The sequence below is a fragment of the Bombus flavifrons genome, chromosome 6, assembly GCF_040668555.2.
Source record: "Bombus flavifrons isolate JBK064 chromosome 6, iyBomFlav1_principal, whole genome shotgun sequence".
Lineage (NCBI taxonomy): Eukaryota > Metazoa > Arthropoda > Insecta > Hymenoptera > Apidae > Bombus > Bombus flavifrons.
The window spans coordinates 680,969-708,538 of NC_138447.1; the positions used below are offsets into that span (position 1 = coordinate 680,969).

The 27,570-nt window shown below is 36.1% G+C and overlaps 1 protein-coding gene across 1 annotated transcript in view; it reads right to left on the reverse strand.

Annotated features, from left to right (window-relative positions):
• LOC138181084 (pleckstrin homology-like domain family B member 1) overlaps window positions 1-27,570 on the reverse strand; it is a 64,541-nt gene that overhangs the window by 34,237 nt on the left and 2,734 nt on the right. The window lies entirely within an intron of this gene.

A 27,570-nucleotide genomic window follows, 5' to 3' on the forward strand; every position in this document is an offset into this window, starting at 1 on the left:
TTTTTGTATAAATAGTGGGGATGACAATGGGTTTATTACGCGAGATATGCGTACAATAATTAAAATTGTATAGAAAATAAGAATAATTAGATTAACAAATTAAATTGAAACCATCAATTGTATTAGAAAAAAATCATTCTCGTGGCACGTAACAAAAATTGTAAAATTTCCAAATTCTTCGTACTAAATGTTTTTATTGGTCTAAATGTTCTACGAGAGTCGCTCAAGGCTAAAAAGTGCAGTGACAATCGGTACGACGAATTCGATTTCATCGAAGACACAGGGATGAGATCGATTTACCGGTGCGAGATGAGAAAAATAAATGAAGAAGAGACGCAAGAACGAGAGGAAACCGGTCGCCGCGGGATGGTCGGAATTCTTTTTCTGTACGTCCCCTTCTTCTTCTCCTTCTCTTTCTTCTTCTTTTTCTTTTTTCTTCCCATTCTCCTCGTCTCGGAGTCACGGGTCATGAAAAATTAGTGGGTATACACCTCGCGGAGGAGGTGTAACGTGTGCTACGAATGTGAAAAAAGGATCTTTTTCTTTTTAATGTGATCCTGATGTCTGCGTAATTTCCACGTCCTGACAACAAACGATCCTGTGTAATCTGACGTTGATATTTCACGGTATAGTCACTTTCTGCTTTACGACTAAAGTTCTTTTCTATCTTTTATTTTAAATGGAAAGGTATACACTATAGAAGAATTAAAAATTAAGTAATTACGTTAGTTAAAAGTGGATAGAAATTTTTTAAATGAATGTGTTGGGTCATGTGGTTAATAGTTACAGGTTGAACATGTGTTAGAAAATGAGGAGGGGAGAGATTTGAAATGGAAAGAGAAAAATTGCAATTGTGTACTACGTTCAATAATAATTCGTGCGTAATGTATGATATATATGTAGTTTCTGTAAATAATAATGTACAACGCCCCATAAATGCATCTAAATAGGATTAACATATTCGTTTAGAAGCACGGGGTACTTGAAATTTTTCAAGAGGGGTTTTTACCTTGTAGGTTTTCCTGATATATACTTGAAAGCTAGATCGGCGAAATGCTTGAAACATTGAAATTTTAAGAACTAATTTGCCATACCATTAATATATGCACATATTCAAAATTTTACATTTCTGGATAACAGATTCGCTTATTTTAATATTTCAGTCATATTTAGATTAATCTGTTGGCAGCACTGTACATACTATACATATAAGTATATTAATTTTTCAATAAATAAGACAAATATATATGACGTATCTGTTTCATAAAACGTTACATTATATTGCTTTGTCATCGTAGAGTAATGTTCAAATTTATAAGGATCTTCAGCCGAGATTAATGGAAACAAACCATGAATAAAACGACTTCCCATCTTACTTCCCGACGATTATGATTAGAGAAATTTGTTTCAACGCAAAGCTGCCAAGTTTTATATTCACGAAGCTAACCGAATTAATCGAAATTTAAATTACCGCTCAATAAAATTCAAGGATCGTAATTCAACCAGCTTAAATCTATAGTTGCATCATCATATAACAAATTAACGATCGTCATCGATTTCTTGATATAATACATACGTCCAAAAAGGCGAAGAGAAGTACACGAAATATTTCAATATAGAATACAAATCAAAAATTAAATGAATTTTTCTTTAGATTCGTCAAAAGTGAAGAATTTCTTTTATAGATATATGTATATAGGACACGTGCTTCAACAGTAAGTCGGCAGTAATTCGAGCTGAAAGGCATTATTTCCTCGTGTCAGAGCACGACAACGACAGGCAAAGTTCAATGGGACGGCCTAGCGTAATGCGCTTAATTAAAGTTGTTTCAACTCGTTAAGATCGTTCGCACGGGATGAACAACCCTATAAACGGTAGCAGTTTGTCGACAACTGGAACGACAGTTTCCATCGAGTCTTCCTTACGGTGAAAATTCACGTCGTCGTTGGTCGTTATATTCCATTCGCAATTTACAACGTTCAATGAGAACTACGCTTCGTACTATTTTTTTGACAATTCTCAGAAACTGATTTATCGAGCTGTTATACGTTTCTAATGTCATAAAGTCATCGCTCTTATTTTCTGTCCATAATAATTTAATCTACGTAGTACTAATCTTCTTGCAAATTAAATGTTTATATGTGTATCGATGTCGGATTTTCTACGTCTTTATTCGATCTATATATTAATATATTATATTTGATAAATATACTGTTTTATATTTTTGTATCGTACGAAGAAGTAGTCTTTTATGCGTTTAAGTAACAAGTAACCCAATCAAATTCAAGAAAAACCGTAATAGTAGACAAAGTAAATTTCTTCTATCATTTATACAATTCGCCTTTTCATGTATAAACGTGTAAACATCGGGAAATTCAGAGGGAAGTCGAAAACACAGCTGTGCATTCCATTAAAACGTTTTTCTGCGTAGAGTCAACAGTGTACTATTTTTAATCGTCTGAGTTAATTCCTTACTATTTCCGAATAGACGGAATTCGGAAAAGAACTCTTTTAAACTTGGCTGACCTCTTTTTTCATGTAAACGAACGAATCAAAAGAGTTAAGAGCTACCTCCGAATTTACTTTAATACGAACCCAAACCAAAGAGCTCCTCATTTCTTCGCCGAAAAGGGAATAGATTTTGGAAAATAATTCATCGAATTAATCAAGAGACACGCGATTGATTCCAAAGCTTGACTATCGCGTTTTGCGCGATTTAACGAACGCTTTCGACATTAGAAATACGAACTCGAGGGAGTTCTATCTGTAAATAACAGCAACTGAAACGTGACACAGAACAAGACCGCTAGGAATAGTTATCCGTATCAAAGAAGTCTTCCACGAAATCGGGTATGCGCGTTCTTTTCCGATTACGAGTAACAAGAGAAGGAGAAGGGGAGCCAGAAAAATTTGACTGCGTCAAAAAACATCAGCTTATTGTATGTGCTGTTGCGTTAAAAAAATACGCTCATAAATTGTCGAAGAAAAACAAAATTGCTCTGAGCTTCGAGGCACATTCATCGCGAAGGAATGTATAATTAGTAGCACATGAAACGCATAATTCTTCTGATGCAATAATAAACAATCGTGTCTTTATCGGTTCTACGCTAGAAATTGTCATCCAAAATCTTTTAATGATATTTATATGTTAAACATATGGTTTTTGTCTTTTGATAGTCGAACAATTAGTTAGTTAATTCTCAAACAGCGAGAGTTCGAGAAACATACTAACTATCATAATCGTAAAGCACTTACTTTACGAGCCGCAATTTCCTGTTTTAATTATTAGCAGGATCTAGTACAGAACAGATACCGTATAACTTTGGTTCAATGTTAAACTTTTCAAATTCCTATACGCGAAGGATACACCTGCTCGTTTGCAGGTGATTTTAGTCGAGGGCAAAATTATTCCGTCATGCGAATCTGGCCTTCTTCTGTGCGAGTGCGACTCTTCTTCGAAGACGGTTATATTTCAACATTTTCAAACCTCGAAGCTTGATAATTAAATAATACCTTTTTCTTCTTGCATAAAACACCTGTTCATTTGTATGAAATGAAGTTGTGGACTTGCGTAATTCTATGTATTATAAGGTAATGTATTTGCTCACGAATATTTCAATTTTATTTTTTATATTTCTTTTTATTTCAATCTTATCTCTTTTATCGTAATAGTAAAAGCTTTCAATGGCATTCGAAAATTCTTACAACCTATTAAAAAAGCCAAAGAAAATTTTATTGCACAGAAACAAGAAGAATAATAAACTGATTGTAATATAGATTGAACGATACCAACGAGATGTTATACTTTATATAATTTATACTACTTCGTATCGAATCTTATAAAAGGATAGTTGAAAACATTTTGTGAATTGATAAATAAATTATAAATTATAAATGAGGCAAACATCATGACAGTAGTGTAATACTAAATAATTAAGTAATTCCATTGGTCACTTTCTTGAATTGCACCTTAAGTTTAAATGAATTAAGTTTTTGCAGATAACGATGTAGTTATACGCTTAAATCTAGGTTGCCTCTATGAGCATAGTCTGGTGTTAACACGCTTAATAATGTCGCTTACGAGAGAAAGTAGTTTGCCAAACAGATAATTCTACAAGCAATCTTGGCAAATGTTTGGAGAATATTCTCCTCACGAAACAATAGTCAGTTTAACATTGTTATCTTCGTTCCGGCACTTTGGATGAGCATTTATATTATGGATATATTAATTATGGATGAATTTGCCTTTCCCAACTTCGAAAGATACGCATATCGATACCACATCTAAACATAAAAATCTTCACGTCACCATAAATACCATACATTCAACACGTGGCATGCTAATTAGCCATAATTCGACCTTCGGGTTTTTCTTAGAACGAAGGCTGAAAAAAAAGCGATTCATCGTGGTGAGGCTGATGCGGGTTCACGTTTTACATTTAATCGAGGGGCAACAACGCGTAGGCGCGACACTTTCAGTCGCCTTCCACGTTCAGCTGCAAAAGGAGACGGCTGCAGCAAAAAGCGAGCAGTGAGCTAGTCCAGCGAAAGGAGACTTCGGTAACCAACAGCTAGTCGAAGAAGAAGAAACCTAGCAGACGCCGTTTGCACAGTAGCTTTGCTTGCTCTCATGAAATGTTCGCACGAAACAAGTGTTACGCGATGAAATAATACCACTCTTGGTCTTGATATAACAGAGTTCTTGCTTTCGTTATCGTCGTCAAGCTCTCGGTTCTCAAGTGCCGCGAACCGGAAATCGACCATTAAATTCCAACACAATAAAGCTTGATGTTATTAGCATTTTTATCGACCTTGCGGAGATCTTGTGAGATTGGTTGATTTTATGTAGCGATGGAATTTCCACAGTAACGATAAGCTTGAAGATAACGTTGATATTTTGTTTAGTCAATTGCAAGAGATTTGGAAGTTAATTGGTGTTTCTTCTTCGAGGATGATTTATGGTGTGTAGAGGTGGTGCGATGATATTTAGTAGTACATAATTATTTATCTTACGTTAAAACCCTTCGAATATAAAAGAAGCATTGAAATCACTGTATATCTGCACTCTACGAGATTGAAATATTATTTTTAAGAGTTCCGATGATTATTAAATTCCTATCACTCAATGTATATGTCGGGTTGACGTCAACAATAGGGTTAGGGGCGTTTAACGAACTTTCGCTAGGATTAGCCATGGTTGTCATACAATAGCGGTAATGTTTATTATCATAATCGTAAGTATTACAACGTTATCGAGTAATCGCGGTGATTAGACACGAATCACGGTGGCCTCAGGTTCGATAACGAATCCACGGTCAACGGGACGACGAATGCGATGTGATATACGATCCTGATGTCACTCAAAGTGCAGGTAGTACTGCTCGGAATAGACTCTATCTATGTCCAAGTGGAACTGCCCTTATATAGTCCTCTCCCCACCTCTCGGGTCAATCTTTGTTTTTAAGGAGAGCTATATAATTATTCCATACCTCTGTTAGGTACACGTTCCTCCCGTAACCGTGGCTACGTTCAGTGATCCGTTGTGTCACTTCGAGCCCAAGCCAATCGTCATAAACCTTGAGCACAACTATTTCTTAGTTTTATTACTTAAGTGTAGCTATAGTAACAGTCTGGATTAGGGTATTGGAGTTTTCCCCAATATTCCAAAAGGGAGGTCCCGATGTCCTTTCATCTCCGACACGGCCATCCTGACTCACACGTCCTCGGGTGTAGCTGAAATATTGAGTTTTCCCAACATTAGACTCGATACAACTAACGTTATTTACAATTTAACTAAATGTCCAAATAAGCCAAGGGTCTAGTTCAGCAACAAAACTTTGTTCGGAGGTTTGATAGCAAAAGGAATAAAAGAAAACAAAAATTAGTAGCATTATTAGCATCATAAGATTAGTATTCAAGGTGCTAGTTGAGTTATCAAGGTGCTCCTGTGAGTTATCAGTCGGATCGTAATGACATGATGGACCATTCTCGATTTCGTACCTAAATGAATCTCGTTTTACTAGATCGCACGAGCACATAGAGTTTCGTTCCACGGTCTCACTGAGCTAAAGCTCATGTGGTAAACCACATTGTCGCCCCGAGACGTAAGTGATCTACATCACAAGGCCTCACTGAGCTTTCTTACATTGTCGTCCAGAGACGCAAGTGAACCACATCACAAGGCCTTCCTTCCACTGTCGCCCCGAGACGCAAGTGAACTACATCACAAGGTCTCACTGAGCTTCCTTACACTGTCGCTCCGAATACATGCGAAATCCATCACACGGTCACAATGAGCTTCCTTACATTATCGCTCCGAATACATGTGAAATCCACCACACGGTCACATTGAGCTTTCTTACATTATCGCTCCGAACACATGTGAAATCCATCACACGGTTACATTGAGCTTCCTTACACTGTTGCTCCGAGACGCGAGCGAACTTGCTCCGCTAGCTGCTATAGCTATAGTGCTACTGATCTTCCAAGATTGGAGTACTCATATCGTCATGGTTACTGGTCCCGTTATCACTACAGACATCCAACTCAACAGGAATACAACTATCTGGCATTTTTCTTAATCTATCGTGACTGTATTTATACGATCATTTACCGTCTAATGTTTTTAAAATATAACCAGCTCCCTCCAAAATTTCTGCTATTACAAATGGACCCTTAAATTTTGGATCTAATTTAGTTTGATTTCTTTCCTCATTTTTGTGTAATACAACATCACCGGGATTAAACCTAACCACTTTAGCTTTAGTTTTGTCAAACCTATCTTTATCGTATCTAGCGCTAGTTTCTATTCTTTTTTTATTGCCTGTCGTCTTACATCGGAGATGTCTATTTCTTTTTCCTCAATGTTATTGGGTAGCGACAAGTCGTCGTATGATCTTGCTGTTCTACCGATTAATAGTTCCAATGGGCTCGATTTAGTAACGCGGTTGGAGGTGCAATTCAAAGCCAATTGTATTTCCCCAATCGCATCTTGCAATGACCGTCCGGTCGTTTCTATTGTTGTAAACAATATTTTTAAGCGTACCCATAATACATTCTACCTGCCCATTAACTCCACTAGCACCGGTTGCTATTAAGTGAAGTTTAATAAGTTTACCTTGACAGAAATCCTGGAATTCTTTACCCGTAAAACATCTTCCTTGATCCGCTATTATCCGGTAAGGGCAGCCGAATAAAGTACTAAGGGAATCTATTTTACGAGCATGATGCAGGTATACAAATTTAGTAAAATCATCGACCGAAACAATAACATTCTTTCAAATCACTCTTACTACTTAACTTGCCTGTTGTGTCTCTGGGATTCCGCGAAAAGAAATCTACCTGTCCCATTTGTTTACCTTCTCGATACATAATGTCAAAATTAAAAGTTTGTAAGTAAGCCCACCATCTGTAGACCCTGTCATTTAAATTCACCTTATTAGTAGATGCATTCAATGAATTATAATGAGTAACAACAAGAAATTCTCGTCCATGTAAATAGTGGCGGAAACGTTCAACGGCGTCCACAACTGCTAACGTCTCTAGTTCATAGGAATGATACCTAGATTCCGCGGGGCTAGTTCTTTTACTGTAATATTCTACTACTCTATTTCTACCTTCAGTCATATGCATTAAAATAATCCCATATCCATCCGAACTAGCGTCAGTATGTAATTCTATCGGATAATTAGGGTCAAATATCGTTAACACCAAAGCATCAGTCAGGACGGAAATTACCTTTTGCCCCATCTTTTCGTGTTTATCTGTTCAAGTTATGTTTTTGTTCCAGGAAGTATGTGTGTATAGATTTCATTACCTGTGAAAATTTAGAGACGAATTTTCGGAAGTAAGAAACTAAATCTATGAACTTCCTATGCTGTGTGACGGTCGTTGATTCAGATAAAAAACTCAAGGCTTGTATTTTACCCGGGTTGGGGCGAACTACTCCGTTATGAATTACGTATCTAAGATAAAGCACCGATGTCTCTGGAAAAGAACATTTAGAAAAATTAAAAGAAAATCCGGCATTTATGAGGGTATTTAGTGCAATGTACAATCTTTCTAGAGCTTGATCTATCGAGTTGGCAATAATTAGAACATAATCCAAATAGACAACAACGTACGAGTGAGCGAGGTCGCCCAAGACCTTGAGAATGTCCCTCTGAAAAACGGACGATGCATTTTTCAATCCAAACGGCATCGTTACACACTCGTATTGTCCGTCGGGGTAACAAACGCTGCGTACTCCGTAGAATTAGGATGAACAGGGATTTGGTGAAAGCCGCTGTTCATGTCCAGACCAATAAAGTATCTCGCTTTTGCAATCTTGCGACTCGATCCGCAATAAGAGGTAGAGGATACCGATCCGGGGCCGCATTTCGTTTAGTTCTCGAAAATCTACACATAATCTATCTGGGTCGTCTTTCTTCTTCACGAATAACATAGGGGTCGCGAATGGTAAATTACGAGGCCTTATGATTTTTGGTTTAATTAAATCGCTTATTTTCTCACGTACTATTCTTCGCTCTTCCTCGCTAAGTCTATAAGGACTTCCTCGTACGGTGATGTTAGGATCAATTAATCGTATTTCTAACTGGTCTGTATTTACGCGAGTAAGTAGAAAACCCGTAACGAATCTGAATTTTTCGAGAGGAGAAATTAATCGACTTTTATCATTACTATGTACATCAGTGTCAACTTCATTAATATCGATCTCGTTTTCAGCGGTTTTATTACAGACATTACTTATTTTTGTTTTACACATAGCGAGGATATTTTGTGTAATATTACGTCAAAATCTTGACTTAAAATTTCACAACCAATCATGATATCATATTTTAAAGGACATAAAAAATTATCTCCAATATAAACCCATCAATGCAATGGACAAAATTTGAGATGTACGTTTAATACAAGTTCCGTGCATTACTGCTATATCTGTGGTTCTTTTGCCAGAAAATCTCAAGGCTACGGATTCTTTAATTAGTGAACACTCGGCTCCAGAATCGGAGTAAAATGGAAACAACTCACCCAGATGACTTGATCTACCAGTTGGCGCTTCCACTACTCGGAAGTCGACTCGACGCTAGTTATTGGAATCATAGTTTCTTTTCCGCAATAGCGGACAATTAGGCGCGATATGACCCTCCTCGTGACACTTGAAACAGGACACCTTCGACGATGCGGCTGGTCGGTTTTCTTCTGGGTTTCGTATATTCTTCTGTTCTTCGGTCTTCATCCTCTTGCAGCACTCGGTTTGTGCTCCAGCTTCTGAATTAACTCGCGCATGATACTCATATGCTCTTGCACTGTTATAACCTGTGCACTGATCTCACTTCTGATGTCGGGTTGACGTCAAGAATAGGGTTAGGGGCATTTAACGAACTTTCGCTAGGATTAGCCATGGTTGTCATACAATAGCGGTAATGTTTATTATCACAATCGTAAGTATTACAACGTTATCGAGTAATCGCGGTGATTAGACACGAATCATGGTGGCCTCAGGTTCGATAACGAATCCACGGCCAACGGGACGACGAATGCGATGTGATACACGATCCTGATGTCACTCAAAATGCAAGTAGTAATGCTCGGAATAGATTCTATCTATGTCCAAGTGGAACTACCCTTATATAGTCCTCTCCCCACCTCTCGGGTCAATCTTTGTTTTTAAGGAGAGCTATATAATTATTCCATACCTCTGTCAGGTACACGTTCCTCCCGTGACAGTGGCTACGTTCAGTGATCCGTTGTGTCACTTCGAGCCCAAGCCCATCGTCATAAATCTTGAGCACAACTATTTCTTAGTTTTATTACTTAAGTGTAGCTATAGTAACAGTCTGGATTAGGGTATTGGAGTTTCCCCCAATATTCCAAAAGGGAGGTCCCGATGTCCTTTCATCTCCGACATATAAATATATTTTTGAATTGCGTCTGAAATTTTTCGGGACTTCGAGAACAGGTTGACAGTACTATGTACTCAGCAAACACGTTAAACGAAATATATATTTATTTCCGTAGTTTTTAACAGAACTATGCCTACTTATCGAATTGATTGATATTTTCAAGTTGAAGTTCGGACTTGAACTTGATATCATCATTAACCAAAAAAAAAAACCTCTTTATCAATAGAAGATGAATTACAGGCGAAATGAATATTAACCACGGAGAATTAACATGAAAGCAACAAGATTAGACCAGATCTATATCAAAACGAATTTCATTAAGAACGACTTGTAACAACAATTATACTAATCTTAAATAATATTAGAATTAAAGGGCATATAAAGTGAAAACGGAATTATAGAGTAGGTAATTTCACCTGTGGTATACGATGTAAAGAATTATTCTTAAATAAGGAAAATTGAGTATAAAAAGCCAACGCTGTTATGAATGTTAAAAATAATTCTCATAAAAATCATCATTTGGCTGTCTTTGTATATTCTATTACGCGAATTGCTGAAAAGGTAATCGAGAGTACTATCAAGGTGGAATATCTCGATATAGCAATGTCTTCGTCAATGACAACGTCCAATGAATTCCTTATTAGGTGGTTGCCATATTCAGCAGAATTGATTACATCTGACGAATCTTCCATACGCTACATGCTTGATTGCCACGATGCAGTCTGCGTTTAAATGTATGTACGTGGTAATAAGCGAAAATTTTACGACAGAGACATGTACATTAGATTTATAGAATATATAAAACATGTACGTATAACATGGTGTAAGTATTTGAAAAGCAAGAGTAAAGCGTGAATATAATTAATAAAATGATTGATATACGTGTAAATTATTTACTTTATCCACATTTCAAATTGCTTTTAAAATGATATCGTACTTTGTCCCGAGATTGTAGAGTCAAGTGATGTGAATGTTTCCCAAATACACGTAGACTTCGTGCACATCCAGAATCTACACTCTCAAAATCCAAATCACAATCACGTTTAATTCTGCACTCGACACACCTTTCCACGAGTAAGCACATCCTTCGCTGAATCTAAATCAATAGTTTGAAGTTATTTTGGTTTTCAAGAAATACAAAACAGGATGACAATTTGAAGATAGTTTAAACAGGCTTAACCAGTTAATTGCGTTCGACGAATATACATGTCAAACCAAAACTTTATTTCGGCGGGGTTGATGTGTATATAGCCGTGATAAAATAAAAATTACAATTTACTATAAAAACTCAAAATTTTAATACAAAGTAATATAAATGATATTTAGTGGTATGCTTCCTTTATAATTCCAGTAAACCTACTATGTATTTTATAAAAAAAGTTTGATTATTTGATTATTCTTTTTGATGCGCATATCGGCTGTTCTTCGAATTGTTTTGCGTTTTATACCAGCTATGCCATCAAAAGCAAATTCACTTCGAACATGCCCCGTCTATGTAAAAAATGGAATCTGTAAGGGATCATGCTACTGGTGCTCGACCTCTGAAATGCCACTTTGTGTGGTACCTTGCTTTGAAAAATATCACACTAAAATCAACTGAATTTCTTAAATCTTTTTCTTTACTTTTTCTTGTTTACGAATTTTATTATTTTTGGAAAATTATTAAGTTTTTTCAACAATAAATTAAGTTAAGTTTTTATCGAATAAAAATGTAATCCTTACACGTTTTGCTTTACTTTTTTCGTAAAATTTATAATAGGAGCATTTGCCTTGCGTTCAATGTGTATACTTCTCAGTGCTTGATTTTATCTGCGCACCCATAAGATATTTATGAAAATAAACTTTGCAATTAACAAGTTAATTGTAGCTTATCTCTCTCTTTATTGATATTCGTTTATTACACATATATTCGTAAACATATTTCATATCTCATTTGTATAAGTTGATATATATTAAGGGTCTAAGCATCCGCAGTTCAAGCACGAGCGGCGATACTAGCAGTATTAGCAGCACGCCGAGCAAAAGTCGTAGCTGTGATATGGCAAGCGTATTGAAAGTAGGTAGAACGTGCGCGCGTGAGCAACGAGCGCATGAAAGCGCATCTTGTTGTGTGGGAGCACGTGTGTGCGCGCTGCGTCGCGGAGCGGATGTTCTATATGCGGAGAACCGGACGCGGGCGGCCATGCGACCTATACCTGACGCGGTCTCGTCGTCGTGCGTCGCAGTAAAATCGTTTCTGTAAATAAACTCGTATCTGTCAGAGAGGCAGAGCCGTGCACGGTGCAAGTGGCCGCCGGGCCTTTTTGCCTGCCCTTTATATTGTTCTGGAGAAATTACCAGAAATACCGGATGGATCGCGACACGAACGTGCTTGGTTTAAGGACGGCCGCGTTCCTGCAGTTTTTGCGCTGTGTAGATATTCCGCTTGCGACGCGTCGCACGCATTCGCACGCTGCTCGACGCTTTTTACTTTTTACCACCTAATGAGCCTTAACGACGCGGTTTGCTGTAATTTCGCGTAAATCGCGCGACTCGAATCGCCAACGGATTTCTTCTTCGGGATCGATGATTTCACGTGTTTGACGTTACCGAGACTGGTGGTGAGTCGAACGAAAACGTGTTTCAGAGGAGTTAAATTTGGAGCTGCATGCGAGGAATGCGGTGAAAGAAAAGGCTTGTGACTGATTGTCACGATGTGATGTAGGAGGTAGACTTTCCTTGTGGAATAAGAGCGTTAATAGGTCGTTGTTTCGTTTTAGTGGATGTTGCTGTATTTTAGGTAAAACGTTTAAGCGCATTTTGTATTGATCGATTTGCGCAGGAAGAAACAATATAACTGACAAAGTATTTTGATCTTTAATCCAAGTACAAATAACTACGGTGTTGTAGCAACGGTCATCAGGCTGGATTTAACAAATTCAACGATATTTGGGGTAGAACGGTGTATTCGACAGATAATAATTAAAAGCCTTGACTTCATTTTAACGCTGATTTATCCATACGAAAGCCCGTATGAGCTCGCATTTTGCTCGTACGTGGAAGGAAATGTCATTCGGATCGTATCTTTCTGCCTAGTTTTTCATCGTTTCATCTCCTTTGATTACAATTAAATAGTTTAGCTGTAAACTTCCAGAAACTGTATTGCATCTTGATTCGTAGGTCTTCGTTCGTCTTGCAGCGAGATCGTTATTTTTGATCAAATAGAGGAACCTGCCATTTTAAGAAATTTTGTTAAAGTATGAGGAATCCCTAGAAAAATCTTTGAATTTGCTTGGGAAATATAAAAGAGCAATCAGATAATTTTCAACCTTTAATCGGTAAAATTCGCCACAATATCCTACAGAATCAATCGCTCATCAAACATACTATGATCATTATTCCACGTTGGTAAATCATTTAATATCATTCGACTATAGTTCGAATATCTCTTATTAGAGACTTTCACGTTGGGTCAGCGATATCTTTTAACGAAAAATTTACTTTCCTTTCCACTGTCAATTTCTGCGAAGAACGCGTTGCGGAAATTCAGTTCCTTCGTGTCCTTGTTACATGGATATTAATTATCGATAACGCGGTTGCTAATTACGGGATATAGTAGTTGCAAAAAATTGGAGGAAACTGTGAATGCTAGATTAGTAACGCGAATAAAGTATAAATTATGGCTATATAGGCTAACAAGCTATGATGTTCGACTATTATTGGTCGTTTCATAAGTAACATTTACTTACGAAATGGATTATCCAATATTATTATGAATAATTGCGAAATGTGGATATTACTAATTTTCTTGAATTCCGACCCGACGATCTTTGGCGCAGTCTCGTCGAAGAAATTGCTGTACGTACGATTGTTCCGCGTATAATGATAGTGACGTCACAGATAAATGTTTTTATGTACGAGTGTTAATTGTCGCTAATAAGAAACGAACGTTGACCCAGTGACTGGTGTGTATCAGTCGTATCAAAAACTGTGCCAATTAGACACGTTACATCAGCTTGTGACTATATTTTCTTGGAAAATTTAATGATAGCAACAACTTGATCGATGATTTCGGTCAATTTAAGAGTAGTTTATTTGGTCGTTCGAAAAGTGAATTCGAGGGGAACGGTACAAGCAGATACATGTGTGTATAATAGATGAAGAAAGTATCGAAACTTTTTTTATACTTTTTCTTGGTTGAAATTTTTTGTAATAATTACTTCGAATCGTTTGTTAATTTTCTATAAGAGGGATAATTTTGAGAAAGTACATTATTTTTGGCGATTATTTTCTGTGTAAGACTAAAAGATTTTAGCAAACGAAATCAATACGAGCAGGGGTTAGAAAATGTTTCGTGACAAGAAAACTTCCTCGGAAATACTTCTTGCTCTGTCGGCTAGCTATGTTAACAATCTTTTGGTAGATTGAACTAGCTTTTACTGCCTGCTCTCATAACTGTGTCGGTGACACTACGCTGTAGCTTTTACTTCGTGATGAAATAAGCTGTCTGAACAAGAGGAAGGAAAGTGGGAGTTTCAAATTTTACGACGTCGGAATGGAGAATCTTGCCGTGGAGCGGCGCTTGTATTAGACCGTGATTATACGGAAAGCGGTAAAATTGGCATCTGCGGCAGCAACATTGAGTGGCATATGAACATACAGACGGGCGACAAAATCATGTCGCCCTTATTTCCTTTTTTCCATACCATATTTTCCCTGTCATAGACATAATTCTATAATCTTTATGTTTATCTTGCCATAAAATCGATCTACACTGCACCACAGTTATTAAAGACTCAATATCAAAATAATTCTCCGTATTCATTGTTACTATCTATGTATTTGCCGCTTGGATATCTTTTAAAATAACATATATAATAACGAAAGCAGTGCGACAGAAATCGGTTATCGCTCTGCTTCTCAGCGTCGCCGCCCAGTTGCTGTATGGCTTATTTCATATAAGTTTATAAGCTTGACTTGTTTTCTTCCGCCTTGTCGTCACTTGTATGCCCGCACTCTGTATAAGCAAGGCCTTAAAATCTCCGCATATAATTTTGAAGTAGAAGATTCGTAATATTTCTGTTGTAAAAATCGAACTATATTTATCCCATGTATTATATATCCCTTATTTGATGCTTTTCACAATACATAACTGATTTCACTTAACGATATAAGTTAAAATTGAAGATATATTGCATCGGTCCTAACATAAAAGGTGCGTCAGAAGTAGAAATTATCGTCTTTATACATATTTCTCAACGTTAGAAGTAACAAATCACGTATATTTTATCTCCGTATATTATCTATTATTTGAAGTTTCAAAAATATAGTTACCACATATTTTTTACTGTTATCAGAAGAAGTACATCCCTTTCAAGCTTTTTTAAAACTTTGCCATATACACATTTCTATTTTAATGTCTTCCACTTTCCTCTTCTCAAAGTTCAAATAAAATTCTTGCGCAGCGTGCGTGATCTCACGACTTCCGCGAGCACGATGCACTAGAGCTTCGCTGTTAGTTACGTGCACATTGTATATTTTTGATGTATAACTTTGGTCTATATTACTCTGTGTTTGTGTTGGATCTCATGCGTCATCTTTCGCGCGGATATAAAACGAATAATTAATAATGCGAACCGTAAAGTTCACGCTGCGTCGTGTGAAAGACACCAGATCAAAATTATCGAATACGGAGATAATAAATGCACGAGTCAGCTCTAGCCATCCTGAGTTTAGAGCATAAAGACATATAGGCTATGTTATTTTTCTAACATTGAATCTAACAGTAGACATACTTTTACGGAGCTCCGTCGCTTCCGTGATCATCTTATGCCAAGAACATATCACCGATACTGACAGTAACGGGTGACCAACGGAGAACAAATTGTCATGTGGTTAGTTGTCTTGCATAACTGTGGTGTCCACAACCACAACATTCTTCCAACGGATTATCATTATCGGCCTTCGTGATACTCAATGAATATCCAATGACTCGGTATTACGTGGTAACCTGGTGTGACGGTATATACCTACGCGAGCGATCTATTAATCTATACGTGATCGTCTTGCTACGTTCCGTCGATTGTCGTGACTTTTCATCCGTGATCGGAATCAAAGAAATTACCGTTCGATTAATCCTCCGCCGATCACGGATGAATCGATCACGGTTATTGAAAATGAAAGTCGCGCAACGATTCGCAACGATAAATCGCTAATACGGAGTTGAAGATAACAGATCTTTACGGACTTACTTATGCACGAAGATGAATAAAAACGTTGCATTATATACATTCTTGAATCATATATCTATAAATGTTTTGGAGCGATTTTTCTAAAAATCGTTTTTTCATCACGACGGGAAAAGTCAAAGTTCATTTGATTTCGACGAACGTCGATGAAAGACTGGAATACGCATGCGAATGCTCTTCGAGAAACCGATAAAACTACCAGCGTAGGTATTTAATAAGCGGCTTGTGACGAAAAGACGTGGGCGAAAGTTTTAGCGATTGTCCTCTGTTCTCTTCGTCGTCATAGTTTGTTTACCAATCTGTCCGATGTCCCAAATTAATCCGTCGTGATTCGCGCGAAAAGGAAAGTGTTCAATTGAAAACCATCTTGTAGTATTTACATTCTACGAACATTCGACGAATGCACAAAACAACTCTACGCGTACAAAATTTACATAACAATTTACATACTGTTCAGTTTCGTAATCGAAGAATTACAACAAGTGACACTATCCATTTTTCCAGAGCCATCTTTTAAACTCAAAACGGTATTTGAGAAATATTCCATAGGATAATATGACACTCATAGCGATAAAACCGAGACACGCGTTAGCGTGCAAATCGTGCGAATTGTTTCTACGGCTTGTTTGGAAGGGGTTGATATCGTGCTCGTGCAAGCAAATATTTGCGTACCTTTGCGTACCACGAGTCTTCTCATAACACGTATAATCTTACGCATGTATTATGGAAAATGGGAGCATAGAAATTATGTTCTAATTCAAGCGCAAAATAAAATATTTTTCGCTCATCCTCCGATAAAATTCCTTAACGTATGCCTGTGTAATAAATTCAAAAGATATTAATTAGACTTTATAAATTTTTTTGGCAAACCAAACGGATGCAACAACAAATAATGTGGTTTTTACAACACGCTATAGACCATGTCTGAAAGGAATATCAAAAACGTTAAAACAACGAGGAATGCGACCTTGGAGGTCGTTCGAGCCAACTGTATTTGGACAAGTCTTATCAACAGATGAATCCACCTAACGAGCTCGTAAACGTACCAAACGAGCATCTTAACTTTCTAGTAGAAACGACTTGCTCAAACTTGCTTTTCGACTTTATCTGACGTTGCCGTTTTACGTAAAACTGACATAAGAGTGTACTACCATAAATCCGCATGCCAATAACATCCCAATTTTTACAATTTACTCAAGATATGTTATTTAATAAAAAAAAATTGATAGATATACTAGAAATATTTTCAGTAATTTGTTATTCCTTTTCCGATTGTATCATCAATGACGCATCGCTAAAAGAAGTTAGCTGTACACTGTGAGTATTACTTTGAAATTCCTATTAATCTACGGTAAATGTAATCTTTTACCTAACCACACGGAGTACAACAGAAACAACAAAAGTTCACCAACGTAATAACTGCCGTAATATATTATCACCAAACTTTAGCGGCTTCATTTCCGCGAATTGTTACGTGGTTCACCAATGAAACTATATACACTTGCTCTCGCGGTGGTCATCCCTGCAGCATGTGAGATCATCTCTCAGTTTAGGTCATTGCACTTTCTCTTCTAAGATGTCCTGGAACTGTTCTATGTATCTAAATAAACGCACTGTCATATATCCGCACCCCCACCTTTATATGACACGGCTTTGGAATTCCTTTAAAACACGACTGGGAAATTCGGAATGCATCGATGACTCACACCTTCGGATTTTCACTTGGAAAACCTGTCGACTGCTGTCCTGTCGCATGAATAATTCAGAGTCCGACGTTCCTTATGACTGAGTTCCTTGGGATACCTCAATTCCTCAGTCGTACGAATTTTGTGTAACAGAACGATGAATGGTAACTGCCCAGATCTTTATTGAACATACCCAATCATATCATTCCTTGAATAACTAATAAGTTGACATATTTGCTTAGTAATCGGGGTGGTTTATCACGCACCTAATGGTGTCGAAAGAACGCGAATTGTTCTTCAATGAGATAGAAAGCAACAAATTAGAGTTTATTCTTGCTATAGTAATTTCTCCTCGTTACTTTCTAATCATATTGTCCGTTACTCGCATTTTAAATGAAATGTACTGCAAATTAAAGTTTATATTATACTCATTTTCACTTTACTAAATATACATGAATGTAAAGCATATATATTTACGAGAAATACAGCTACGTTAAGTTAAATCATTATTTACGCTTTATGTATGCAATATATTAATTCGTTGCAGTTGTATGTTAAATTGGATTGGACATTTTTATTTGAGGTGCGATTCTTTTCAATGTTAATATATAAATATATTTGTATGTGTTGAAATTTAATTTAATAGAAATACGAATAATAGAAATAATAGAAAAAAATAGAATAATAGAAATAATTTAATAGAAAACGTAGACACATTGTTGGTTAGAAAAATATCGAATAACTTGATGCGTCATCTCTCTTGCGTTTTCCCGAACATGAGAAAATATTTGAAAGCGTGCGTTGACGTTACAATAAGAATCTCAAGCTGAACGCGTTTAATATTCTCTTTGAGGATGAAAAGCGGAGATAGCTGCGTGATTTTAGCACGAGGTGCAAATTTATTGTCGCATGGAAACAAGATATGATAAAAGCGAGTAGGTCTCTCTCTGTTTGCACGTCGACGAGCGCTCTGCAAATTGACGTTGCCAACCAAGCCGATGATAGGAATTAAATGTGCAGGAAGCAAAGTTAGCACGTATCTACGTATTTTGTCTTTGGCGATTTCATCTTATTTCTCGTGTTCTTAAACGCGTCATAACCGTCGTAATCGTAAAATGAAAATCTAAGGAAAGTATTTTAGAACAAAAAGGTATGTCAAGATTGTAAATATTCAAGAAAAATACGTTGTATAAACATCCTTTTTTGAATTATTCAACCGTGTATACATTACTCTTTCTATAATCTTCCAAAAATAATATGTCACGATTACATTAGAAAGAAACTACATTTATGGCTACATTTACGACTATATTTACAACTACATTTACTTGTGTTAAATAATTATAAAATAACAGCTAATGGAATCTATTTAAAGTTTGAAATACTTCATAAATGTTTCCTTCTTTATTGTTGTAGTCAAGCTTAAGTACCTAACGATATACATACGTAATAGGGTTATATAAATCCTTTGGAAGAATGTATATTTAACTCTGATAATTCCATTAATACGAACATATACGCGATAATAAAAGGTAAAAATTTTGACGATAAAGATCGAATATTATTTTTGGTTTATATCAGTGCCGTAAATACACTATCACGATTTTTATCCATTCATAAATTTTTCATTTAAAAATTTCTGACAACATCTATCGCTAGTATAATCTGATCAATCGCTTAAATTCAATTAGTATGTGCGAATAACGATACGTATCGAAGAGCACAGCTAGATTTTTAAATACTATCCCGAAGCTTATGAAATTTATCTATGAACACTCACAACAAAGACTGCTATAAGATGAACAATAGTAGTGCTCCAATTATTGTATGCTCTCTAACATTAAATATTTGCTTCATTAAGTCTGATACTTTCATTATGAGCTTTATGAGTCGCTAGAAATAATACTCGATATGAGACGTATGTGTATACTATTGCTTTGACCATTCTTTCGTTCCTTTTAAATAACCTGAGATAATTTCCTATTGAATATTTTTAGAAATTTAAATCATAATTGCCGGTTATGTAAACATTACTCAGCGAATAATGTCTTTGTTACAACTATATAATAATTCGTTTTATGAAGATTATTTCCTACATAATTATGGCGATTAATATAATTTAAATGAAGGTTATTACAAAGTAATTAATTAGAAAATTCATCGAAACAAATATTTGACAAAGTGTATTGTATTATCAGAAAATTTAAATTGTTTAAAATTACGGCATTTTTGTATCAAAATTCTACGTAATAATGGTTTAATATCATCGATCTATACGAAACGCAATTTTCTTGGAAATAGCGATTAATAAACGCCGTTTATCACTGACTCTCTGTTGAAACTAGCACGATTGATTTGAATATTTCTACTTTATCTATCACAGTGCTACTAAAATTGAAAACCACGCGACTAGAACAATACACCATGTGTGGTGAATCACACAATGCGCTTTCAACTTCGTGTCGTGATAAAGTTGTCGCTTTCAAAACAAGTTCTAGGTTCTTAGTATCTTTTATTCACGAAATATATCGCGATTTATATCTATTTATTTTAAATATCTAATATTAATCTTCTATTAAACTTTCTTGTGAACTCTAGCTTTGTAACTTAAACATGACATAAAACTAACATTGTGATAACAAATTCAATCGAGTTTATGGTTCAATATTCAATATTGTACATGATGATATCAATAAATTTTAACGTTAATTAATCTCATTTAAGTTACTTCGTAGAGCGTAACGACCATTCATCCTTATTATTTCAGTAATAGCCGTTATCATCCTAATTTTCCTCTCTTTGTTATACAAAACCACCTATTTTTGTTCACAATGAGAACAAATTACATATACACAATGTAGCCTCTTATTCACGGTAATATCCAAACATGTCGTTTCATTTAAAATCTGTTCGCTCGAAAGCAAAATTTGAAAAAAGAAAAACAAAACTATATGTAAAAACGATCAGAATGATAGATAAATAGAAATCCAAGTTGCGGGGTCGTTTGGGATTTTTGCTCGAATAAAATAACACGCATGGAGAATTCGTCACCATCCCAGAGATTTGAATGCACGCGTATCGCCTTCCGTAAATGGCGTCTTGATATTCCTCGAGACGAGATCGAGCAGCGAAACTGGATCTCGTATTGAGACGGTGAGAGTGATAGGTCGTCGTCATCGTCGTCGCGGTATTACAAAAAAAGAGGTAGGAAGAGATCCGGCACTGCGAGTTCTGGAATAAGAAGAAGAAAGTAGTGCCGGGGAATCTTGTCCTTACGATTCAATGCGAATCATGGCCTACCTTAACTTACCCGGAATTCGAGCGGTATCCTGAATTGGAGTAATAAAATTGAATCTATGCTTTACGTCTCTTTTTACCATGGAAAAACTGCGCCAAAGATCGTGAACGACAATTAGGCTAGATTATCTCGCCCTGTGCTTAAACAACTAATTTACTGTATGTAGTTCTGTAAGGGGAGAGTTGTAAAATTGAATTGAATTTAATGAAAATTCTAATTTTTTAATTTCATAATACCTTTAAACAATGATAGAGTTTCTATAGACTTTTTACTATTAATAACACTTTTCCCATGTACGCGATACAATAATAATCTCTAACGAGACATAAGATTGTAATTGAAAATTGTGTATGTAACGCATAAAGCAACGACAACGGATGCAACTTGGAATTCTTCTGCGTGGAGAACGGCTATTTTTGTTGAAAATTCAAGCAGAAAAAGAACGGAACGAAACGAAACAGGCATTTGATGATAAAAACAAACCAGTTTAGGTGAGCATAGTCGATGGATAAAAAGAGCAGAACCTAAGGAAGGACTGTTACCTGGCAAGTATGAGCGTCCTTGAAATAAGTAAAAGTTTCGATAACTACTCATAAAGCCGGAAGCAGAATCATTGATTGATGGAAGTACAGGTAATAAGAATTATCTCTGCGCGAATCAGACACTTTCTAATGTGCTTAAACAGTTTGGAATGTCTAAATTACAATTAAGGGGAAAGAGAAAGAGAAAGAGAAAGAGAATACCGGAAAACTTTCAATACTATTTTAACGCTACGCTACAGGCAACTGATATGCTTCTTGATACTATATATATATATAGGTTAACGCGAGGCCTTTAAAAAGACGCTTCAGATGTTACAATCTGATAAATCGATAAACTTCGATTTTTCGACTTTTGTATCTTTGACGAGAGGTTTTAAACACTCTACAATAACGTGTTATAATTTTTCCATTGTAAAGCTAAAAAAAGAGAAGCTTTGTAAGATATTCATTTTATGCGTTGATAACGTTAGAATCGTTCGACCCCTCCCGAAGTATAATGCAAACACACCAGATAAAACGTGGTAAAGAGCTACTTGTACAGTGTAATAAGTATATTATGGCCGATTTATGCTAATCGAAGCCAAATTATTCTATGTCCAGGTGACAGGACGGACAATGAAAGTGTTATCGTTTACCAGAGGCTCTGAAATGAATAATTCAAAGTTGTGTAACATTCTGGAAGTAGGAAGTCGAATAGCCTTGAGAGAACGTTTGGAGGTCTTCTGGGAATGCAGTCAGGTAGGGACCACGTGTCACAGGACCCTTTAGTGAATTGCTGCCCCTACCTTTCGAAAACCACAGTCCGCCAGTGAACGATTAAGATCTTGGGAAAAATCGTTTTACGTGACTAGAAATATATTTTAAAAGAAAATGATTAGAATAGCATAATTGATGTATTGAAGAATGAATTCAGAAACCAACGTTAATCCTTGTAAATGTAATTAATTTGAATATTTAAAAAAGCCGAATCGTTATATGACTTTTTATTGTGGTTAAAATACGTATCCGTAAATCTTTGAGCGAATAAACAAAAATCTTGATTCTCTGGAACGCATAATTAGTTTTGAACCACCCAAGTTATCTTCCACAAAGGAAATAAAAGCACATATTACGCATTCTCAGCAGGACAAGAAACTTCAATCCCAAGGGATCCTTGCTCAGCGCACAAAGTAATTAGCATCAAAGATCGCAGCCGCGTTTCAACCACTTAATTTTCGTTTCCATCATAAAGCAACGTGGCACGCCGTTGGATACCCCGTTGAATCGAGGTATAAAAGACTGCAACGGAGAACAATCTTACAATTCGATGCATAGCATCGCGAGGAGCGCCGGTGTATTACAGGGAACCTGTTACACACACCGCAGCTAGTTCTTTTTCATGTCGTTTCATAAAAGGCGAATAATGCCGGTAAAAGCGACCTTGAGCATAAAGACCTCGCGAGCGTATCATTTAGTGCATTATGGTCGTTCAGGCATGAAAGGTACTCGTTACGATTTATATTCTCTCTCTTTGCCCATATGGATTTCATACGCGATACGTTTGCCCAGACTATCGAGATTTTGCATGACCTTCCATATCAAGGAACAAAGGTGACCAAGCAAGCGTATTAGTTATATTCTTTTTCGAGTCGAGAAGAAGGCATCACTTGAATTTGACGTGGATTTTGTGGTTCACATTGATTCCATCTTATGATAAAATAATTGACAACATGCAAAGATGATATTGCATTTAAAAATGTTAAGTTTAATCGAAACGGAATGAAAATGAAAGAAAAAGTGGTGGGAACGAATAATCTGATATAAAATAAAAACGTATCTGAGTAGATTAAAGGAATCGTCGCGACTTGCGATCGATCCAAGATTGAATTGTAATGCCTGCGGCAACTTTCTGCGTGGATATTGATCTTTGAAGGTCGGGAAGATTGACAACGAATACTGATAGGTAAAACATGGCAAAATGAACATTGAGTTGGCATAGAGAAAGTTCTATTTTGAGCAGTTTTGCGCGAAAGGAAAGTAAATATTAGGTAAGTAAAGAACTAGGTGATGTTTATAAAGTCTGGAAATTGATTATTTAATTTAGATTACCTAGCTGTTCGTAACACGTGTGTGGAACTTGTCTTATTACGTAGTGTTGATTAAAGGTTATTCAAGCTGTCTTGTTCAAGCTGTGACCTGCTTGTCAATTAAAATGTCGAGTATGAAATTCCCTACCGACACTTTGTCATTCAACAAAATCGTTTTTTGTTTATAAAAAATTGAAAGAATTCGCTATAAAGGGTCCCAAAGTTAACTTTAAACAAACATATCGAATGAATCTAACGTGTCCTTTTTGTAAAATTAGAATGATACGTAATGTATCCGTCGTTATAGCGTTAATTAAAATTTGTTACCGAATGCGTAATCCTTTACACAGAAATGAAAGATCTTGGATGCACAGAAATAAAAGATCTTAACAAAAATCATTTCCTAAAACATGATCACGACCCAGAAGGAAACCCTGCATAGCTAGTCACGATCATTAGAAGCAGGTACAGCTTCGACGCCGATACGAAGCTATGAAATATACGTATTCGTTTCTTGGTGTACCGGAAGTGTGTCGTGAACGAATCCCCATTAGACCTATTTTCTCCGGCATACAGTGGCTCGTAAATTCCCCGAAAATCAGTGCGATGACTCAGTATGAGTCAGTTAATCCATTTATATCCGCTTTCAGATACACGATACATCCTACGTTACCGTTTTAAAGTAACGGTCTCGCGGGTAAGATTTTCCTCGGAAATTCACGGCATACCGAAGGTGTACGTTTACGCTTACGTCATAAGTATAGCGGTACAAAAGTGTGTGTTGTTTGTTGTCTTCGGCGAATGTTGCGCGATTTCCATGAACGTGTGGTTTTCAATTTCGGTCGGCTAGACGTTATACGAGTCCAATGGCGAATAATCGATTTTATACATAGAATAAAATTTTGTTTTCAAGGTAATATCGAATACCAAATGGAATAATAATAAAACGATCGAACCCATCTAGTTTACATCTCCTTCTAATTTTCCACCATCGAACGTCGCCAGTTTTCAGCATCGATAAAATTATTGTAGGTCTTATCAGGAGTATATTATTTATATTATAGTATTGCGAATAATAAGTACATTTCACAAAACACTCGGATCTCGAACTGAAATAAGGAAACTGTAAATCACTACCGATCGAAAGGATTAGTTTACCAAAGAGAATCTCCATCGAATCGTGGTAATAAAGAAACGTGAAATGTTTCCGTATCATGAACAAACAAGTCTTATCCAAGCTTTTGCTTCATAATATCGAGTCATATCTGTCCAAATGTAACATAAACAGGCTATATGTAATATGTATTAATAACAAAACATATCTTCTATTTTGATTTATCATAATATGATATCAAAAACAACACAGGAAACAGAATATTTTACAAAACATCAAAGGAAATTGCAGAAAAAATATATAATTACCCATATTGTTATATGGGAACCATGTCGACCTTTTATTGTACATGCACGTCATGGGTAACCAGCTCATCCATGTCGTTTGCACGTTGCAATTATTGGCTTTGCGTAGAGTTCATGCAACTATTATCGGCATTATCACAGTATGGTAAAACGGTGGCTCATTAAATCGCGTACGAATTTTTCCCCATATCTATAGATCACGCGAATCGACCACATTGTTGCTCCTTCTGCATAAATATGTATACGTACGTGCATATTCGACTCGAGGAACGAGGGTGTGCGTCTCATATTCAAACCTGTTTGGTAAACAGCTGAAACCGCACGCTAACGGTTATTGACAGATTTTACCACAGCCAGAAGATCTCGTGTGCGGAGAGAAAAAACGCGGGTGCGTCAGATTGACCCAAGCTTGCTACAAACCGAAAATTATAAAAGAAGTTATGAAAGAATAAGATTTTCCAGCTGACTGGATACTGGTTTGTCTCTCAACTCTTTTGACAATTTGAAACCTCTATTATTTTAGAATGAAAAAAGATCTTTTTCGCAAAAATTTTACAAAAGATACGGAAAGAAAGAAAGAAAGAAAGAACAAATAATATAATCGAGTAAGTACAACACAGTAACACAAAATGAAGTTGTCAATTATTGTTGACCATTCATACGCACCTCGATATCATGACGAGCGCTTTGTGCCTGACCTTATCGATTTTAATTCGCACAACGCGCGCCGAAACCTCCGTCTCGGAATTATTAAAGAATTTAAAAAACTCTGCAGACAAAGTAATCGTTTTTTAGCAGCACAAAAAGAACGAATCTTGAATTGAACGGACTGACCCTTGCACAAAACGCTATTTAAAGAGGCAAACACGTGTTCAGAATGCAGAATCATATTGAATCCTCAGTGACCGTATCAATCATTGGACGTTACTTTCAACTCGGATAAGTTACGATATATGGGACCTATTTGATTAATTGAAACGATAAGTGATTCTAATAACTGATATTAAATATTTTTATTTTATTTCTCTATGCGAATAAATTTATACCAAGAATCTTATCCAGTGAAAAATGAATATTCCCACTAAAACTGGAATATACTGCACATTTATAAAAGAGAACAATCTTTTAGAACTGTTTAGAAAACACATTTAAGAAATATAAAAGTAAAAATATTGAAACTTACGTAACCTTGGAGATTGCTACTATTTAATACTATTATTTATAAATGACGGAAGCTGCGAAACTCCACGATTGTCCATTTAAACACGAAAAAAAGAACTGGAGAACTGTGTGGGAATTTTATTAGTTCTTTCAGAGCACGCATAATATAATACATACGTATGTATCTTTCTCAGATCACTTCTACCAAAGAACCGGTTAGAATTTTTGAAATTTCTGCGCGGAAAAATATAATTTCACTTTTTACTAGTACCATCTATTATTGTTTTCCTTTTACTAGACTTTCACTTTTTTATTCTTTTGACCAATATAAATCTGTGGAAGTAGCACTCTTATCTTTAAAAATAGTAGCTAATATCTTATGTTGTTTGAATTTGAAAAAAGAAAGACATACGAATAACATAACAGAACAATTTTTAAACGAGAAAATGACCTCTGTGAGTCTGAAATTTTTCAAAAAATTTCACAGAACATAGTATCTATATTATTGTTAGTGAATTTTACAGCTAACCGTTTGTCATGTAAGAGACGCATTATCCGTGCGTGCTTGAAATGAACAAGTGACATTTGAAAATATACGCTTGCTAAAATCGTTTCAATGAAAACTTTGTCACAAAACTTGAAAAATCTATTACTGAATCTTTATTTACTGTCGCAAGTTTCGCATTATTTATAAAAATTTATTTTTAAGATAGAAGTCTGGGAATTTCTAAGTCTAATTCTGTATTAATTTTTTACATGTTAAAAAACATTCAAATCTGTATCATGTAGTAAATTACATTAAGTAGTTAGCTATGATAAATGATTTGTACGGTAAATCATTACATAACGGTGGTAAATACAAAACAGGAATAATTTAAATTCTATCGGTGTGGCATAGGTCTTCTATCCATGCAATTTATAATACTCCAATATCCTTCCTCGTATTTTCTTTTATCTTGTTTTATACTGTAGATGTATGTGTAATTATGAATTCTGCTCGAAGAAACACAACGAGTTACCAAGAAAAAATATTTCTATGAATATCGGTGTTTATCAACAGCGATAAATTTACGTCGACTTATATCGGATCGGACAAAACAATGACGTGTCGCCTGGTTCAACACGAGTGCAAAACGATCAACCATGGTGTCCATCGATAACAATGTTTGGCAATTTGGAAAATTGTCCGATGATTGACTCTGGTGGAAGAATTGTGAAACGATCGTGATACATGCGACCGGGTACAACTTGCCACGCGGTAAAGGAC